A 22,827-nucleotide genomic window follows, 5' to 3' on the forward strand; every position below is an offset into this window, starting at 1 on the left:
CTTCATTAAACATGTGTGTGTTTATGTGTGTGTATGTGTGTGTGTAAGTATGTGTGTGTATGTGTATGTTTATGTGTGTTTATGTGTGTTTATGTGTGTGTGTGTTTATGTGTGTGTGTGTTTATGTGTATGTGTGTTTGTGTGTTTGTGTGTGTATGTTTGTGTTTGTGTGTGTATGTGTGTTTATGTGTGTGTATGTGTGTGTATGTGTGTTTGTGTGTTTATGTGTGTGTTTGTGTGTGTATGTGTGTGTGTTTGTGTGTTTGTGTGTGTGTGTGTGTGTATGTGTGTTTGTGTGTTTATGTGTGTGTTTGTGTGTGTATGTGTGTGTGTTTGTGTGTATGTGTATGTGTGTATGTCTGTGTTTATGTGTGTGTGTTTTTATAGAAAAGTGTCCTGGGCAATGCTCTCTTAGAATAAACTGGGTGCACATCCCCATAACATATGTAGCACTTTAGGAATAAACTGGATACACATCCACTAACAAAGGCAGTGTCTCCCAGATCAGACTTGAGGGATTACAAATATAAACAAGCATTGAAAAAAAACTAGCAGGTGCTTATTCATAAACAAAACAGAGTCAAATTGAAAGAACATGACGCAGAGAATATAGTTATGCAAGAAGGATTTATTACCTCACCAAGGCTTCTCCAGCTCTGGGATCTTTAAGTCAGCCTTAAAGGGACAGTACACTGTAAAATTGTTTTTCCATAAATGTATTTTAAATGACTTGTTATACCAACTGCAGAGTATAAAATATTTGAGAAATTGCATTTTCGGGTTTATTTGTGTATCTGAAATAGCTGGTTTTGTGCTTTGAAACCACATCCTATTACAATGGGTTGAGCTTCAGGTAATATCAGATCTCATTATGTTATCACTTTTATGTACACAGACTTGCTTTCTTATCTTATATTTGTCTGGAACACCAAAGCTCAATACATAGAGAGAACAATGGAAAATTATCATTTTATTACTTAACTATCATGCCCCCACTGAGGGTGTAATCTCTTCTGCTGGCTGTGTTTACATAGGCTTGTCAATAGCGTATACGCCAGTATCAAAACTTTCAGTATAGGTTGGGAAACCACAAGCTAAATCAGCTATTTCAAATGCTGAAATAGGAGTAAAGGAGCCACTTGCAACCAATTTAATACACTCTAGCAGGTAAAAAGGATAATTGGGAATAATTTAAAGGGGAGAAAGTTTTTGGGTGAACTGTCCCTTTAAAGAGACATGAAACCCAAATATTTTCTTTCATGATTCAGATAGAGCATATCATTTTAAACAACTTTTCAATTTACTTCTTATTTCAATTTTGCTTTATTACCTTGGTATCCTTTATTTAAAGAGCAGAAATGTACTACTGAGAGCTAGCTGAACACATTGGCAAGCCAAAGATATATTCCAGGGCTCAAAATTCCAAGTCCTAAGCTACTAGCCAGGCCAAAATGTTACCTGCTACTGATCTCACTCATCACCAGCCCACACCACACCTCTCTTTGTATATGTTTAAAAATTGTGAAACACCTTATTGTGTGTAATTTTTAATATTCACTATTTTAAACTATACTAATTTAAGTCATTTTAATACAATTATTAAAAATATATACTTTTGCTGTCCATTTTGCACAGCTTATAGACGGTATTTATCTCCCTCACCTGTTGTGTAAAACAGGGCTGTTTAAATCTAAAGCAGGTGGGAATTGAAACAAAACTGTTTAGTTGTCAAACATGCTTTTTTAATTTTGTATGTGTAGTTACCTGGACAAATAACCATGGGTGGTCATTAGCTTGATAAAGGTGACAACCATTTGAAATAGCTGATTTTGCCTGCAGAATCTGCCACCTGTACTGATACTGCAGTATTTTCTATAGAAAAGATATGCTAATTTAACATTTTCTCTCTATCTTTCACTACTCACCACAGTTCAATTTCTACTTGTAAATGGCTAGAGGGCGAGGGAAACTTCTAATCCCTTTTCAACAAAGGATACTAAGAAAATGAAGCAAATTAGATAATAGAAGAAAGTTGTTTAAAATTATATGTTCCATCTGATTCATGAAAGAAAAAAAAAATACCCTTTTAAACCAATTCCAGTCTGGGAGAGAAATCCATTCCCAGTTTTTCTGCATATTTTTACATGTTTTGCATATTTAGCAAGGACACCTATAAATGTGCAGTAAGCAAGCTTTTAAGGGTGAGGTTAATATTAGGGATGGGTGAATGTTTCTAAAAATTTGAAATTTAAAACGAATTTTGATACATTTGTTCATTTGAATCGAATTTCGAATGTTTATATAACATTCTAACATTCTATTTTCGAATTTTTGTTTTTGAATTTTTCAATAAAATTCAAAAGTATTCGTTCGAATAATAGAATGTTTAGCTATGTATTCATTCAATTTTGAAATGTAATATGCGAATTCGAATGTGACATTCAAATTTGAAATAGTATTTCTAGTCTACAACTGTGTTTAATAAATGTAATATTCAAATTTGAATGCTACATTTGAATTCGATTGTCACATTCGAATTTGAAATAGTATTTCTAATCTAATACTGTGTTTTAAATGTGACATTTGATTCAAATGTGATATTCGATTAGAATGTGACATTAGAAATAGTGTTTTTAGTCTACAATTGGGTTTTATAAATGTAATATTCAAATTTGAATGTGATATTCAAATGTAACATTCGAATTTGAATGTGACATTCAAATTCGAATGTGACATTCAAATTCGAATGTGACATTCGAAAACTGTAAATAACATTTGAAAATTGAATTTTTAAGAATATTCATTCTAACATTCGAATTCAGATATAAACACATTCACCCATCCCTAGTTAATATCCAAGCACTTGAAGTGTCTTGATGGGTGTTTGGAGTTATCATCTCTTGGCCAAAAGTTGCAACTATATAATGCATTTTATTTATATATTTGTTTGCAACATAATTTATTTTTCAATCTGTGTGTAAAATACCTCTTATTTCAGAGCAAGGAAATCATGCTGAAAAATTATATTAAGAAACGCAATTAGCAATTTTTTGCAGTTATTAGATGATCAGTTTATGACATTTTACCAGTTAATTTTATATTCCGTTAATTTCTTTAAATTATGGGCCCTATTTATGAAGATGACAATTTCTCTCAAAGCATATCTTCCCACTGATGCTTATTGTGTCAAATTTACCTTGAAGGCCAGTCATTTCTGGGTTATTGACAGCTTGTGTAATTGACTGTCAACTTTAACATGAACACACAACCTATGGTGACTTGAAATTTGGCAGAAACATCACTGTAATGCAAATATGAGTCAGTGAAAGGTGTATAACAGGAACATTTGTGATGGTTTTTTAGAACAGTGTTTTGAGAGAAAAAAGCAGCAAAAATGTGCTTTAATACTATCATAAGGTGACACAAACATATCTGCTGGCTCATTTAAATTACAGTGATGTGTACTGGATATTGGCTGGAACCACTTAATAGCAAAATACTGCAGCGCATGTTGCAGAGTGAATATGCCTGATATGGCCTGTTATCCAGAGGTTTGCTGACCTTATTGTACATTTACAACATCAATAGTGATTCCCAATTGAGCTTGAACTTCTGCAAATTATCCTGGTCAGTGAAGGATTATAGTTAATACCTGGTGTGAAAGACCCAAGAAATGTGCCTACATTTTTTAGAAGGACAACCAGTGCTCTTCATCTGCAACTCTGCGTCTGTGAAGAAGCTGAAACATAAAGATGTGCAACAAGGTCTCCTTGATGGAGCTCTTATGCTCAACACAATCACAACGCATGTTGTAACTGTAATGTTGTTTACCCTGAGATAATCTTTTTATAGATATTCTAGACTTCTGTCTGTACCCCTATTCATTTCTATTGTTTCTGTTGCCTAATAGCTAAGATGTTGTGGTTCTAGAGATGGATATACACAATGATGAATTGATTGAATGAATGATAGCTTTTAAAACAGTGTATTGGATGACAGACTGTGGCTTATTAACTGTAAAATTACGGTGAGCTATTTAACCCAAAGATGGCCACTTGCATATCCCATACCTTGATTGTCTTATCATTTTAATAGGGATGACAGAGCTAACATCATTAGAAATCACTGGTTTGTATAACTGTATTAAAAAGAAAACTGGCGACTCTAAATATTTCCTTTCTTCATTCCCAAGAAAAGAGACATGTGCAAAATTTCTCAGTGATAATAATGTACAATCTCATATTCTAATTTTTTTTTTTAGATGTAAGATGATAGCACTTTGTTTAGGTAAAAAGTCTGCTATGGTTAGCACTGTTGTTTAAAGTGTGATTTAACATGCATTGATGGTGCATACTGAGTTCCAATTAACATAATACTTTGCATAGCTGCATTATGTTATCTTGCTTAGAACTCACATCCAAGTCATTTCTCACAACTTAAAGATTAAAATTGTAATATAATAAAATAAATAATTAGAAATGCATTTTAGGTATGGTTATCTATCTATCTATCTATCTCTATCTATCTGTCTATCTCTATTTTGACCCAGAAGAATCTAGCAACAACCGTAATCTGCACACACTTTAAAAACATCATTAGCATTTTGTTTTTACTTAAATAATGAAATCTGTTATTTATATGTTTGAAATAATGATAAGACTGAGGAATCAAACATGATTATTATTTTTGTATGCTTGGAGTTGAATTCAAAAGGCAGAAACACCAGGAGACAGAACAAATTGTGCTTGTACATTCACTTGATCCTTTGAACTTGATTAGGTTTATGCCCTGCTCTTTTTTAATTCCTGATTCTATTCTTTAGTTTGAGGCATCTTGATGTTGTGCTTATTTAAATGTTTATTGTATGTGCTTCATTAAGAAAGACATTTCCTAATGTGATTTTATCATGGTTTCATGATATTTGTCAGTAAGCACAGATGTCCATATAAATCGCTATATAAATACTACCTATAGCTGTGACCTACTTGACTAACGAGATACCTCACAATTCTCGTGTGATCTTTGTCAAAATGACAAATGAAGTAGTTAATTGTACTGAGGAATCCAAGAGAGGTAGCAATGTAAGCACCTTAAACACTACTAAACTGCACATTTTTCATACTAATGGAGCTTTTAAGGTATATGCAGTGATACGGTTAATGGGATTGTCTTTTGTATTGATGATTTTGCCAATATAATTTTAAGGTGAAGATAGTAATTTCACCATATTTAAATCTTCCCTTATTTTACTAAGAATAAGTAGCTACTTGTCATTAATCCTCATTTTACATTTGGTAGAAGTTACAAGACTGATATGTTAAAATACCTAGAGGAATGAAGAAGGCTTAAAGTATTTTACCTTTTAGCAATAAAACATGTTAATTGTATAAAAGCTTCTTAATTTATGTAAATGTGAATTTTATCACTAATGCTCACAGCAATATGTAAAAGCATTCAGGGCCAGATTACGAGTGGCGCGCTAACAGTTACAAGCGAGCGAAAAGTGGTTTATTGCGGTTGTTTGCGCTCGTCGGGTTTAGTGCTCATATTAATGGTTGAAAGTGAGCGTGAGTGCAATTTTGATTTATGCTGGAATGAATTCTGCGCCCTCAGAGCTCTGGTTAACTGTTTCACAAAACAATAAAGTCACACAAAACACATCAAATATAAACTAAACAGTATAGTTACAAACATAATAATATATATAGGTGTAGCTATATATTGTACTAAATTCTATTGAACACATTATGTTATGCGAAGAACATGGGAAGATTAAATGGTCTTTCAATTTTACACCTATAATTGATGTAATGCCTTCACCAGTCCTCCAGAGCCTTGATCTGGATATATTTATTATTTGCTTATACGATTGTTTTATATATAAAATGAAAATATATTATTTATTAAGCACTATCATATTCTGCAAAGCTATACAAGGGCCATGATAAATAACGGCTAAAATATATATATATATATATATATATATATATATACAGTATGATAAAGCCTTTACTTTGAATTGTTTTTGCAAACAGCTTTACAATAAGCAAATCTTTATGCACCCAGGATATCACTGAATCTTGATGGAATCATGAGGTATTTGGAGATTACAGTGTAAATATAAAAGATTTCCCATACACTTGTTTATTTTCTAGAAAATAAATATAACATTTTGTATTGTGGTGACTGTGAATTGAGAGATTACAACAAGACATTGGAAATACAGCAGGGAAGCAATAAGCTATGACATAGATTTCTAGGGGTTTGCAGTGATTAGCCCTAGAGTTCAATCCTCTTGCCTGGATATTCAGTAAGTAGGTGTCGTTTCAATATCTTTCACAGACAAAGGTCAACACCAGGTTATGAGTAATGGGAATTGAACTCAGCACATATACAAGTCAAAGATTCATGAAATTGCTGGTTAGACCATTTTATACGAATATTTTCCAGTTTTTCTTCCCATGAGATGAGGGAACTGGTAAGTAAAAATGTGTATAAATCATACATTTATTGTCACATATATTCAATATGTTCATGACAAATACATTTTTACTGTTATTATCGATGTACAAAGATAGCTTTATGTAAATTCGAAGTCATTTGTCTACAAAACTCAGATTTGATTATGTCAGTACAGTTAATCAAAGCCTAGACCACCAACCAATTGATTTCTTATAGAAATCAGTTAATTTATCACATTCTATAGAGAGTAGTAATATTTTGATGTTTTAGGATTTTTTTTTAATGTTGTTACACTGTAGTTAAAGGGATACAAAACCCAATTTTTTATTTCATGATTCAGATAGAGCATGCAATTTTAAGCAACTTTCTAATTTACTCCTATTTTTAATTTTCTTTGTTCTCTTGGTATCTTTATTTAAAAAGGTAGGAATGTAAGCTTAGGAGTGGGCCCATTTTTGGTTCAGCACCTGAGTAGCGCTTGCTGATTGGTTGATCAACAGTGCTTGTAAGGGTTAAACAAGGTATTTCATGGATGTGTTTAAATTTCCTTACAAGTGCACTGAAAACAAGCTTTAAGGCTCTTTAGTTTGAGAAAACCATGTAGTTCAGCCTTTGACAATTTTGATTTAATTAAAGGAATACTACACCCAATTTTTTTTTCTTTAATGATTCAGACAGAGAAGGCAATTTTAAGCAACTTTCTAATTTACTTGTATTATCAATTTTTCTTTGTTCTCTTGCTATCTATATTTATTCAGCGCTACGGAATTTGGCGCTGCTATACAAATGATAATAAAGCAGGAATTTGTTGTTTAAACATGTATTTGATAGCCTTTTAAAATTAAACAAATTGCTCTTTTTTAAATAATTGAAAGGGATATTAAACATAAACAATAAATAAATGCTAGATAGAAAGAATGATGCATTCAAAGAATAACATGTAGATGTATTTTTTAAAGTTTTAATTAGCTGCTAAAATATTGACAAAATAAGTGTAAACTTTTAGGTCCAGAATACAAGTTGAGCGAAGAAGTTTGTGCATGAGCAAAAAGGGCTTTTTCGCAGGTGTTTGCGCTCGTCGGGCTTATCACTCGTATTACGATTTGAAAGTAAACTCGATCGCTTGAGCGCTTTCATGTTTTATGCTATGAATTACATATGAATGTTTCTAGCCAGTGATTACACACCATATTTTATATGTTGAAGATGATAATTACAAATACATTTGTATTGTAAAAAATAATTATTTTAAACTATTCTCATATTCATCACATATTTGAATTGCAATAAACACAATGAGCAACACATTATAACACATCTGTAGCACACACAGCACTTTATCATAACAAAACCATAAAGTGCTAGTCTATATTTAAACCTGCAGCATATCAGCAATAACATAACTGTTATTTAAATTGACATACTTTTTGTAATCTACAGTGTACTTTTGATCTAGGATATACATAGACTGATAACAGTTTTAAGATGCTGAAATAAAAGAACTGACACTAAGTCAACAGGTTTTCAAAGAAGACTCGTTCAATGAACTGTAATGTGTCTTGCGGTGTTAAAAAGCTACACGAATAACAGAGCTACAGGACTGTGAATGGGGATAAAAGGCTTTAATTTTTTGAGTGCACTTCTAAAAAAGAAGCTTTGTTTGTCAAGTATTAAAGCCTGAACTAATGTCAAAATGAAATTCAAAAGACCTTGAGCACTTGCCTGCAGGAATATATTTTAATATCTAATCGGTAGGAAACAGAATTCAATAAAGTCTAATTTTCCCATAAGATTATCTCTCAAGTAGACATGTGCACCGCTAAAAAATTCGGTTCGTTTTCGGTTCGGATCGATTCGGACTTTTAGAATTTCGTTTCGGATCGAATCTGATTCGGCAAAATTTGAATGAATTCGTTTCGGATTTATTCGGATCCGAATAAATTCGTTTCGGATTTATTCGGATTCGGCTGAATTCGGTTCTATTCCGTTCCGAAATTCGGTATGTTTTTACTACACTAACACCCATTTAGTACACTAAGTCACTAACACCCATAAACTACCTATGAACCACTAAACCGAGGCCCCCCCACATCGCAAACCCTATAATAACATTATTTAACCCCTAATCTGCCGATCGGATATCGCCGCCGCCTACATTATAGCTATTAACCCCTAATCTGCTGTCCCTAACACCGCCGACCCCTACATTATAGTTATTAACCCCTAATCTGCCTCCCCCAACGTCGCCGCAATCTAACTATAAGTATTAACCCCTAATCTGCCGACCCGATATCGCCGCCGCCTACATTATAGCTATTAACCCCTAATCTGCTGTCCCTAACACCGCCGACCCCTACATTATAGTTATTAACCCCTAATCTGCCTCCCCCAACGTCGCCGCAATCTAACTATAAGTATTAACCCCTAATCTGCCGACCAGATATCGCCGCCGCCTACATTATAGCTATTAACCCCTAATCTGCTGTCCCTAACACCGCCGACCCCTACATTATAGTTATTAACCCCTAATCTGCCTCCCCCCAACGTCGCCGCAATCTAACTACAAGTATTAACCCCTAATCTGCCGACCCGATATCGCCGCCTACATTATAGCTATTAACCCCTAATCTGCTGTCCCTAACACCGCCGACCCCTACATTATAGTTATTAACCCCTAATCTGCCTCCCCCCAACGTCGCCGCAATCTAACTACAAGTATTAACCCCTAATCTGCCGACCGCAAATCGCCGCCACTATAATAAATGTATTAACCCCTAAACCGCCGCACTCCCGCCTCGCAAACACTATAATACATTTTATTAACCCCTAATCTGCCTTCCCTAACATCGCCGCCACCTACCTACAATTATTAACCCCTAATCTCCCGCCCCCATCGTCGCCGCTACTATAATAAGGTTATTAACCCCTAAACCTAAGTCTAACCCTAACCCTAACACCCCCTAACTTAAATATAATTTAAATAAAACGAAATAAGTTTACTATAGTTAAATAAATGAATCCTATTTAAAACTAAAGACTTACCTGTAAAATAAACCCTAAGATAGCTGCAATATAACTAATAGTTACATTGTAGCTATCTTAGCATTTATATTTATTTTACAGGCAACTTTGTATTTATTTTAACTAGGTACAATAGTTATTAAATAGTTAATAACTATTTAATAACTACCTAGCTAAAATAAATACAAATTTACCTGTAAAATAAATCCTAACCTAAGTTACACTAACACCTAACACTACACTATCATTAAATTAACTAAATAAATGAATCATATTTAAAACAAAATACTTACCTGTAAAATAAACCCTAATATAGCTGCAATATAACTAATAGTTACATTGTAGCTATTTTAGCATTTATATTTATTTTACAGGCAACTTTGTATTTATTTTAACTAGGTACAAAAGCTATTAAATAGTTATTGACTAATTAATAGCTACCTAGTTAAAATAATTACAAAATTACCTGTAAAATAAATCCTAACCTAAGTTACAATTAAACCTAATTAACTACAAGTACCTACAATTATCTACAATTAAATAAACTAAAGTACAAAACCCCCCCACTAAATTACAAAAAAAAACAAACACTAAATTACAAAAAATAAAAAAATATTACAAGAATTTTAAACTAATTACACCTAATCTAAGCCCCCTAATAAAATAACAAAGCCCCCCAAAATAAAAAAAATGCCCTACCCTATACTAAATTACAAAAGTTAACAGCTATATTACCTTACCAGCCCTGAACAGGGCCCTTTGCGGGGCATGCCCCAAAGAAAACAGTTCTTTTGCCTGTAAAAAAAAAAACACAATCCCCCCCCCCCACATTACAACCCACCACCCACATACCCCTACTCTAACCCAAACCCCCCTTAAATAAACCTAACACTACCCCCCTGAAGATCTCCCTACCTTGAGTCGTGTTCACCCAGCCGGGCCGAAGTCTTCATCCGATGGGGCAGAAGAGGACATCCAGACCGGCAGAAGTCTTCATCCAAGTGGGGCAAGAAGAGGTCTTCCATCTATCATACAAGTACCAAAATACAAACAAACACTAAATTACAAAAAATAATAAAATATTACAATAATTTTAAACTAATTACACCTAATCTAAGCCCCCTACTAGCTATTAATATAGCTTCAATATAACTAATAGTTACATTGTAGCTATTTTAGGATTTATATTTATTTTACAGGCAACTTTGTATTTATTTTAACTAGGTACAATAGCTATTAAATAGTTAATAACTATTTAATAACTACCTAGCTAAAATAAATACAAATTTACCTGTAAAATAAATCATAACCTAAGTTACAATTACACCTAACACTACACTATCATTAAATTAACTAAATAAATGAATCCTATATAAAACTAAAGACTTACCTGTAAAATAAACCCTAATATAGCTGCAATATAACTAATAGTTACATTGTAGCTATTTTAGCATTTATATTTATTGTACAGGCAACTTTGTATTTATTTTAACTAGGTACAATAGCTATTAAATAGATATTTACTGTTTAATAGCTACCTAGTTAAAATAATTACAAAATTACCTGTAAAATAAATCCTAACCTAAGTTACAATTAAACCTAACACTACACTATCATTAAATAAATTAACTACAAGTACCTACAATTAAATACAATTAAAAAACTAAACTAAAGTACAACCCCCCCCCCCCCCACTAAATTACAAAAAATAAAAAAATATTACAAGAATTTTAAACTAATTACACCTAATCTAAGCCCCCTAATAAAATAACAAAGCCCCCCAAAATAAAAAAAATGCCCTACCCTATACTAAATTACAAAAGTTAACAGCTCTATTACCTTACCAGCCCTGAACAGGGCCTTTTGCGGGGCATGCCCCAAAGAAAACAGCTCTTTTGCCTGTAAAAAAAAACACAACCCCCCCCCCACATTACAACCCACCACCCACATACCCCTACTCTAACCCAAACCTCCCTTAAATAAACCTAACACTACCCCCCTGAAGATCTCCCTACCTTGAGTCGTGTTCACCCAGCCGGGCCGAAGTCTTCATCCGATGGGGCAGAAGAGGACATCCAGACTGGCAGAAGTCTTCATCCAAGCGGGGCAAGAAGAGATCTTCCATCCATCAGAAAAGTACAAAAAAACAAACAAACACTAAATTAGCAAAAATAATAAAATATTGCAATAATTTTAAACTAATTACACCTAATCTAAGCCCCCTACTAGCTATTAATATAGCTACAATATAACTAATAGTTACATTGTAGCTATTTTAGGATTTATATTTATTTTACAGGCAACTTTGTATTTATTTTAACTAGGTACAATAGCTATTAAATAGTTAATAACTACCTAGCTAAAATAAATACAAATTTACCTGTAAAATAAACCCTAACCTAAGTTACAATTACACCTAACACTACACTGTCATTAAATTAACTAAATAAATTAATCCTATATAAAACTAAATACTTACCTGTAAAATAAACTCTAATATAGCTACAATATAACTAATAGTTACATTGTAGCTATTTTAGCATTTATATTTATTTTACAGGCAACTTTGTATTTATTTTAACTAGGTACAAAAGCTATTAAATAGTTATTGACTAATTAATAGCTACCTAGTTAAAATAATTACAAAATTACCTGTAAAATAAATCCTAACCTAAGTTACTATTAAACCTAACTCTACACTATCATTAAATAAATTAACTACAAGTACCTACAATTAAATACAATGAAATAAACTAAACTAAAGTACAAAAAAAACAAACACTAAATTACAAAAAATAAAAAAAATTACAAGAATTTTAAACTAATTACACCTAATCTAAGCCCCCTAATAAAATAACAAAGCCCCCCAAAATAAAAAAATTCCCTACCCTATACTAAATTACAAAAGTAATCAGCTCTATTACCTTACCAGCCCTGAACAGGGCCTTTTGCGGGGGCATGCCCCATAGAAAACAGCTCTTTTGCCTGTAAAAAAAAACACAATACCCCCCCCCACATTACAACCCACCACCCACATACCCCTACTCTAACCCAAACCCCCCTTAAATAAACCTAACACTACCCCCCTGAAGATCTCTCTACCGTGTCTTCACCCAGCGGGCCGAAGTCTTCATCCGATCGGGCAGAAGAGGACATCCAGACCGGCAGAAGTCTTCATCCAAGCGGGGCAAGAAGAGGTCTTCCATCCATCAGAAGTCTTGATCCAGGCGGCATCTTCTCTGTTCATCCATCCGGAGCGGAGCGGCAGCATCCTGAAGACATCCCACGCAGAGCATCCTCTTCTTTCTTGATCCGACGACTAGGTGACTGTACCTTTAAGTGACGTCATCCAAGATGGCGTCCCTTGAATTCCGATTGGCTGATAGGATTCTATCAGCCAATCGGAATTAAGGTATGAAAAATCTGATTGGCTGATTCAATCAGCCAATCAGATTCAAGTTCAATCCGATTGGCTGATCCAATCAGCCAATCAGATTGAGCTTGCATTCTATTGGCTGATCGGAACAGCCAATAGAATGCGAGGTCAATCTGATTGGCTGATTCCATCAGCCAATCGGATTGAACTTGAATCTGATTGGCTGATTAAATCAGCCAATCAGATTTTTCCTACCTTAATTCCGATTGGCTGATAGAATCCTATCAGCCAATCGGAATTCAAGGGATGCCATCTTGGATGACGTCACTTAAAGGTACAGTCACCTAGTCGTCGGATCAAGAAAGAAGAGGATGCTCTGCGTGGGATGTCTTCAGGATGCTGCCGCTCCGCTCCGGATGGATGAACAGAGAAGATGCCGCCTGGATCAAGACTTCTGATGGATGGAAGACCTCTTCTTGCCCCGCTTGGATGAAGACTTCTGCCGGTCTGGATGTCCTCTTCTGCCCGATCGGATGAAGACTTCGGCCCGCTGGGTGAAGACACGGTAGAGAGATCTTCAGGGGGGTAGTGTTAGGTTTATTTAAGGGGGGTTTGGGTTAGAGTAGGGGTATGTGGGTGGTGGGTTGTAATGTGGGGGGGGGTATTGTGTTTTTTTTTACAGGCAAAAGAGCTGTTTTCTATGGGGCATGCCCCGCAAAAGGCCCTGTTCAGGGCTGGTAAGGTAATAGAGCTGATTACTTTTGTAATTTAGTATAGGGTAGGGCATTTTTTTATTTTGGGGGGCTTTGTTATTTTATTAGGGGGCTTAGATTAGGTGTAATTAGTTTAAAATTCTTGTAATTTTTTTTATTTTTTGTAATTTAGTGTTTGTTTTTTTTGTACTTTAGTTTAGTTTATTTCATTGTATTTAATTGTAGGTACTTGTAGTTAATTTATTTAATGATAGTGTAGAGTTAGGTTTAATAGTAACTTAGGTTAGGATTTATTTTACAGGTAATTTTGTAATTATTTTAACTAGGTAGCTATTAAACAGTAAATATATATTTAATAGCTATTGTACCTAGTTAAAATAAATACAAAGTTGCCTGTAAAATAAATATAAATGCTAAAATAGCTACAATATAACCATTAGTTATATTGTAGCTATATTAGGGTTTATTTTACAGGTAAGTATTTAGTTTTATATAGGATTAATTTATTTAGTTAATTTAATGATAGTGTAGTGTTAGGTGTAATTGTAACTTAGGTTAGGGTTTATTTTACAGGTAAATTTGTATTTATTTTAGCTAGGTAGTTATTAACTATTTAATAGCTATTGTACCTAGTTAAAATAAATACAAAGTTGCCTGTAAAATAAATATAAATCCTAAAATAGCTACAATGTAACTATTAGTTATATTGTAGCTATATTAATAGCTAGTAGGGGGCTTAGATTAGGTGTAATTAGTTTAAAATTATTGTAATATTTTATTATTTTTGCTAATTTAGTGTTTGTTTGTTTTTTTGTACTTTTCTGATGGATGGAAGACCTCTTCTTGCCCCGCTTGGATGAAGACTTCTGCCAGTCTGGATGTCCTCTTCTGCCCCATCGGATGAAGACTTCGGCCCGGCTGGGTGAACACGACTCAAGGTAGGGAGATCTTCAGGGGGGTAGTGTTAGGTTTATTTAAGGGGGGTTTGGGTTAGAGTAGGGGTATGTGGGTGGTGGGTTGTAATGTGGGGGGAGGGATTGTGTTTTTTTTTTACAGGCAAAAGAGCTGTTTTCTTTGGGGCATGCCCCGCAAAGGGCCCTGTTCAGGGCTGGTAAGGTAATAGAGCTGTTAACTTTTGTAATTTAGTATAGGTTAGGGCATTTTTTTTATTTTGGGGGGCTTTGTTATTTTATTAGGGGGCTTAGATTAGGTGTAATTAGTTTAAAATTCTTGTAATATTTTTTTATTTTTTGTAATTTAGTGGGGGGGGGTTTGTACTTTAGTTTAGTTTTTTTAATTGCATTTAATTGTAGGTACTTGTAGTTAATTTATTTAATGATAGTGTAGTGTTAGGTTTAATTGTAACTTAGGTTAGGATTTATTTTACAGGTAATTTTGTAATTATTTTAACTAGGTAGCTATTAAATAGTCAATATCTATTTAATAGCTATTGAACCTAGTTAAAATGAATACAAAGTTGCCTGTACAATAAATATAAATGCTAAAATAGCTACAATGTAACTATTAGTTATATTGCAGCTATATTAGGGTTTATTTTACAGGTAAGTCTTTAGTTTTATATAGGATTCATTTATTTAGTTAATTTAATGATAGTGTAGTGTTAGGTGTAATTGTAACTTAGGTTATGATTTATTTTACAGGTAAATTTGTATTTATTTTAGCTAGGTAGTTATTAAATAGTTATTAACTATTTAATAACTATTGTACCTAGTTAAAATAAATACAAAGTTGCCTGTAAAATACATATAAATCCTAAAATAGCTACAATGTAACTATTAGTTATATTGAAGCTATATTAATAGCTAGTAGGGGGCTTAGATTAGGTGTAATTAGTTTAAAATTATTGTAATATTTTATTATTTTTTGTAATTTAGTGTTTGTTTGTATTTTGGTACTTGTATGATGGATGGAAGACCTCTTCTTGCCCCACTTGGATGAAGACTTCTGCCGGTCTGGATGTCCTCTTCTGCCCCATCGGATGAAGACTTCGGCCCGGCTGGGTGAACACGACTCAAGGTAGGGAGATCTTCAGGGGGTAGTGTTAGGTTTATTTAAGGGGGGTTTGGGTTAGAGTAGGGGTATGTGGGTGGTGGGTTGTAATGTGGGGGGGGGATTGTGTTTTTTTTTTACAGGCAAAAGAGCTGTTTTCTTTGGGGCATGCCCCGCAAAGGGCCCTGTTCAGGGCTGGTAAGGTAATAGAGCTGTTAACTTTTGTAATTTAGTATAGGGTAGGGCATTTTTTTTTATTTTGGGGGGCTTTGTTATTTTATTAGGGGGCTTAGATTAGGTGTAATTAGTTTAAAATTCTTGTAATATTTTTTTATTTTTTGTAATTTAGTGTTTGTTTTTTTTTGTAATTTAGTGGGGGGGTTTTGTACTTTAGTTTATTTAATTGTAGATAATTGTAGGTACTTGTAGTTAATTAGGTTTAATTGTAACTTAGGTTAGGATTTATTTTACAGGTAATTTTGTAATTATTTTAACTAGGTAGCTATTAATTAGTCAATAACTATGTAATAGCTATTGTACCTAGTTAAAATAAATACAAAGTTGTCTGTAAAATAAATATAAATGCTAAAATAGCTACAATGTAACTATTAGTTATATTGCAGCTATATTAGGGTTTATTTTACAGGTAAGTATTTTGTTTTAAATAGGATTCATTTATTTAGTTAATTTAATGATAGTGTAGTGTTAGGTGTTAGTGTAACTTAGGTTAGGATTTATTTTACAGGTAAATTTGTATTTATTTTAGCTAGGTAGTTATTAAATAGTTAATAACTATTTAATAACTATTGTACCTAGTTAAAATAAATACAAAGTTGCCTGTAAAATAAATATAAATGCTAAGATAGCTACAATGTAACTATTAGTTATATTGTAGCTATCTTATGGTTTATTTTATAGGTAAGTATTTAGTTTTAAATAGGATTCATTTATTTAACTATAGTAAACTTATTTCGTTTTATTTAAATTATATTTAAGTTAGGGGGTGTTAGGGTTAGGGTTAGACTTAGGTTTAGGGGTTAATAACCTTATTATAGTAGCGGCGACGATGGGGGCGGGAGATTAGGGGTTAATAATTGTAGGTAGGTGGCGGCGATGTTAGGGAGGGCAGATTAGGGGTTAATAAAATGTATTATAGTGTTTGCGAGGCGGGAGTGCGGCGGTTTAGGGGTTAATACATTTATTATAGTGGCGGCGATTTGCGGTCGGCAGATTAGGGGTTAATACTTGTAGTTAGATTGCGGCGACGTTGGGGGAGGCAGATTAGGGGTTAATAACTATAATGTAGGGGTCGGCGGTGTTAGGGACAGCAGATTAGGGGTTAATAGCTATAATGTAGGCGGCGGCGATATCGGGTCGGCAGATTAGGGGTTAATACTTATAGTTAGATTGCGGCGACGTTGGGGGAGGCAGATTAGGGGTTAATAACTATAATGTAGGGGTCGGCGGTGTTAGGGACAGCAGATTAGGGGTTAATATCTATAATGTAGGCGGCGGTGATATCGGGTCGGCAGATTAGGGGTTAATACTTGTAGTTAGATTGCGGCGACGTTGGGGGAGGCAGATTAGGGGTTAATAACTATAATGTAGGGGTCGGCGGTGTTAGGGACAGCAGATTAGGGGTTAATAGTTATAATGTAGGTGGCGGCGATATTCGGTCGGCAGATTAGGGGTTAATAAAATAATGCAGGTGTCAGCGATAGCGGAGGCAGCAGATTAGGGGTTAATAAGTGTTAGATTAGGGGTGTTTAGAGACTCGGGGTACATGTTAGGGTGTTAGGTGCAGACTTAGTGTTTCCCCATAGGAAACAATGGGGCTGCGGTGTTAGGTTTTTTTTCAGCCGAAACTCCCATTGTTTCCTATGGGGAAATGCCGAATTTTACCGAGCTAATTCGGATTTATTCGGAGATACGGCAGCTATTTCGGATTCATTCGGTAGATTCGGAAGTATTTTAATTCGGAAATCCGAATCGATCCGAATCTCCGAATTTACCGAATTTACCGAATTTCCGAATTAATCCGAAACGAACCGCACATGTCTACTCTCAAGTTTGTTTATCAGTCAAATCATGATTTTAGCTATGGCAGTTGTGCATGACTGGTCTAATAAGGGGCAAAAATAGAGAACAAATCAAGACATAATTTTCCCATGTTTTTTATATGCGTTGCATAAATCATGGCCTGTTAAACAAATTTGTATATTAGTGCAGTAAGTTTAAAAAAAAAAAAATTTAACATAGCAGAAGGGCCTAAATCTTTCCTTATATCTTACTTCTATCTTATTGGTTCACATTACTGGAGTAAGGGAAACATCCTTAGCATCAATGATGGAACATGGGCAGCTGAATATTGATATGCTATAAAGAAAACAAATACCTCACAAAGCTAAACATAACATAAGGTAAATTCAAAGTCTACAAAGGAATATTTAAAATATATACAATTTTACGAGTGGAGTGCTATTTAGTGCTTTCGCTCATGCGCTAACAGTGCTAGAAGTAAACTTTTTGCGTGCATCGGATTGGGCTCGTATTGCAAGTTAAAAGTAAAAGTTATCTTTCGCACACTTACCCCATGCGCTCAAAAAGTCAAACTTCCAATATAACCTATTCCCCCATAGTAGTTAATGGAACAAAAAAGTGTGTTTGTGTGTTGGGGGACACACTAGAGGGATAAACTGAATGCATATTTTCAAGTGAACTAATCTATTATGAAAATATGAATATTTCACATTCCAAATATATCTGATGTTATTTTGGTACAATATATATCTCTACCTGTATATATATATATATATATATATATATATATATATATATGTGTGTATATATATATATATATATATATATATGTGTGTGTAAAAACAAGATTAATGCACTCTTGACGGTGTTAAACCTAATCCAAATGAAAAAGTAAGAAAAGTCCTATAAAAGGTGTAGCAATTCACAGTCTATAGGTACTTATACACATAATAAATAAGAAAGGTATCCAAATACTGAGAACGGTAATTATATAATATCTATGCGTTCAGAACTACGTGAACATAGAACATATTCCACTATGTGCAGAACATTGGAGTTTGAAATACATTTACAGAAAATACATAGGGGCCGATTTAACAATGTCTGGCTGACATGATACTCCGCATCGTTTCATGTCTGACAGGCATACGCTGTCAACATTTATCATTGCACAAGCAGTTCTGGTGAACTGATTGTGCAATGCTGCCCCCTGCAGATTCGCAGCCATTCAACCCTTGTTAAATCGACCCCATAGTTAAAACCTTTATTAAATATACTGTATATTGCATAAATATTCTCTACATGTTTTCAACTACTTGACAGCAAAGGGCTCCAATGAACATATATATGTCTATACATGTGTACATATTGCGCTTGTATTACAAGTTTAAAATAAATGCAAATGCATGAGCGCAATTGCAATTTACACTAGAATGATTACCGCAACCTCAGAGCTCTGGTTAACTGTTTCGCGGAACTAAAAAGTGTCACAAAACACATCAAAAATATATTTCACAGTACAGTTACACTCATAATAACATCATCTAATAAAAATTATTTAACACAAATTACACAAAAAAAATATAAAGGCTCAAAGATATGACAACTCAGGCAAGGCTAAAAACATCATAGACATATATATATATATATATATATATGTCTAATGTTGTATATGTATACATATATATGAATAAATAACCGTTAAAACCGTTAAAATAAGGCAGGATGGATCCATGCTTTTATGTAGTTTGCACCAAATTCTGACTCTACCATCTGAATGTCGCAGCTGAAATCGAGACTCATTAGACCAGGCAACGTTCTTCTATTGTTCAATTTTGGTGAGCCTGTGTGAATTGTAGCCTCATTTTCCTGTTGTTAGCTGACAGTAGTGGCACCCAGTGTGGTCTTCTGCTGCTGTAGCCCATCTGCTTCAAGGTTCAACATGTTGCGCATTCAGAGATGGTATTCTGCATACCTTGGTTGTAACGAGTGGTTATTTCAGTTACTGTTGCCTTTCTATCATTTCAAACCAGTCTGTCCATTCTCCTCTGACTTCTGACATCAACAAGGCACTGCCGCTCACTGGATATTTTCTCTTTTTCGGACCATTCTCTGTAAACCCTAGAGATGGTTGTGCATGAAATTCCCAGTAGATCAGCAGTTTTCAAAATATTCAGACCAGCTTGTCTGGCACCAATAACCACGCCACGTTCAAAGTCACTTAAATCCCCTTTCTTCCCCATTCTGATGCTCGGTTTGATCTTCAGCAAGTCATCTTCACCACGCCTCAATGTCTAAATGCATTGAGTTGTTGTCATGTGATTGGCTGATTAGCAATTTGTGTTATTTGTATTACCAAGCAATTGAACAGGTGTACCTATTAAAGTGATCGGCGAGTGTGTATATATACATATGTATATGTATGTCTATGGTTAAGCCCTTTGCCTTTATACCTTTGTTGTGCAAATTTTTTTTAATAATTATTATTAGATGTTGCTATTATAAGTGTTTTGTGACACTTTTTATTTTTGCGAAACAGTTGACCAGAGCTCTGAGTTTGCGGTAATCATGCGTTTGCATTTACTTTCAACTTGTAATGTGAGCGCAATTTAATTTGCGCAAAAACCAACGTGAAAACCCAATATCACCTGTGAACAAACTATAGCACTTTACACGTAATACAGCCCTTAATTTTTAACTGGTCAGTGGACATTTTAACTGCTTCAAAGGATCAAAAATCCTAAGTGCTTAATAATGACTTTATATATATATGTGTCTAGATTATGAGTGGCAAGCTAACTATAGTGATATGGGATGTTTTGCAGCTCTTTGCGCACAATGGAAATAGCATGGATATTACGAGTTTAGAGTAAACACGCTTTCTTTAGTGCAATTGAACTTAGTGCGCGTCGGGATAGTGCGACTGCAGGGCTCTGGTTAACTGTTACGCGTGACAACAAATTGCACAAAACATATTTGAAGTTCCACTTTTTATGCGCTTTGAGTTTTTGCTCTCACATTAACTTTTTACTTTGAACTCATAATCCAAGTGCAACCTGACTTGTGAAAAAAGCCTCCATCTAGCACTAAATATCCATCCACTCGTAATCTAGCCCATACTCGGTGTAAGAGTATATTAAGGGTACACAAAAATCTCACACATGTTTATAATTTGTCTCATTAAATAAAGCACTTCCTTTTATGAGCCAGATTACAAGTGGTACGCTAAATAACTTTTTGCTTGTGCACTAAATGCGCACAGAGTAAAAAAATAACCATGGCCACGCTAGTGCTTGTATTAGAAGTTGAAAGTTAAAGTTAGCGTGAGAGTGAAAGACAGATGCAGCTTAACTTCAAGATTTTGTATACTGCAACCACACTAAATTCCTCCTCAGATGATAGATACATGTGAATATACAGGTATGTGTTTATTTTTTATGTGTATATATATATATATATATATATATATATATGTATATGTTTACATACTTACTCATGTACACACCTATGTAGCAATGTATATGCACACACACGTATTTAGACATAGATATATACATTGTCAAACATTTTTTTATATACCATTTTCTTTTTGACCCTTTTAAAACATTCTTAAAAATGTTAATACGATATATATTTTTATTTAAAAGGGTATATATGTGTATAATGTTTGTGAAGTGTTTTGTGAACTTTTATGTTTAACCCTTACAGTTTACTTCAGGTCTTCAGGTTTTGTTTGACCTCAAACTATAACTTTCAACATGTAATACCAGTGCAAATTAGCACACAAACGATATCCATTGAAAGTATAGCCTAAGCTTGAGCAAAGTCTACTTTGCTAGCCCTTCTCTGGTTAATGCACTTTAACATTGACTTGTAATATAAAAGTTGCGCACTAATGGTAATGCAGTCAAGTAATTGGTTATCGTATGCGCTATCATTAGCAAGACACATGTAATCTGATCTTGTAATCTGATCATCGGTCTGTCCAACATGAACTACTCAGCGAATCATGTCTACAGACATGGCTGAATGCCGACAGCATATGCTGTTGGCATTTAACATTGCACAAGCAGTTCTTTTGAACTGCTTGTGCAATGCCGCCCCCTGGAGATTCACGGCCAATCGGGCCGCTAGCAGGGCGTGTCAATCAACACGATCATATTCAATCAGGTTGATTGCTGTCTGCCACTCAGAGGCGGTAGATCTAGTTAAGGAGCAGTGGAAAGCTTGTGCGGAAACAGGGGAATCAGGGGCCGTTCCGCCCTTGATAATTCGGCCCCTATGTCTCCCATAACAAGGTTTTGTAATTAACCATTCTACGTTCATTACATTTAGAATACTAGCTTATGGATCTAATTGTAGATTGTAGCGGCCAATGCCCTGCAATATATGTTATGTGTACAGTAGTATAGCCCATAGCATATAAAAGTAAAATGCACTGATGTTATAACTGATTTTATTAGTACATTACTGTGTGCAATCAAAGTAGTGTGAATATTATCTTATTCATACACCTTCTAACTCACTGGGGGGTAGTTATCAAGCCGTCAACCTCAAATATGCTGGAATTCTGCAGCGTATTTGTGGTGAGGCTGATTCGCCTTAGTTATCAAAGGCTACAGACCAGCAAAAGTAGAATTTTGTGACGTAAACTTCGATCCGCCGGACTCCGTCCGACACAGATCGATTCTTACGTCACTCCAGATGTTCCGCACACAAGTACGGCACAATCTCACTACTTTTGCTAGTTATCAAAAAACTAGCAGGTACGCTTGGCACTTTTACGGCCCAGCATACCTGGTTTTCAAACCGCCAGCCTGGAGGCGGCGGATCCCATAGGAATCAATGGGAGTCTGACCATAGCGAAAGTACAAGTTCGCTGCTGACAGACATCCCTAACATGTACCCCGAGTCTAAACACCACTAATCTGTCCCCCCCTACACCGCCGCAAGTAAATAAAGTTATTACCCCATAAACCGCCGCTCCCAGAGCCCACCGACACTATAATAAATATGTTAACCCCTAAACCGCCGCTCCCGGAGCCCACCGCAAGCTACTCTATACATATTAACCCCTAAACCGCCGCTCCCGGAGCCTACCGCAAGCTACTCTATACATATTAACCCCTAAACTGCCGCTTCCGGAGCCCACCGCCAACTACATTATACCTAGTAACCCCTATCCTGCCCCCCTATACCACCACC

General features: G+C 34.8%; 1 protein-coding gene across 1 annotated transcript in view; it reads right to left on the minus strand.

The window, feature by feature from the left end:
• Nucleotides 1-22,827, minus strand: part of LRP1B (LDL receptor related protein 1B) — a 2,715,774-nt gene that overhangs the window by 818,475 nt on the left and 1,874,472 nt on the right. The gene's annotated exons all lie outside the window — the stretch shown is intronic.

Source organism: Bombina bombina, chromosome 1, assembly GCF_027579735.1.
Source record: "Bombina bombina isolate aBomBom1 chromosome 1, aBomBom1.pri, whole genome shotgun sequence".
NCBI classification, from domain to species: domain Eukaryota; kingdom Metazoa; phylum Chordata; class Amphibia; order Anura; family Bombinatoridae; genus Bombina; species Bombina bombina.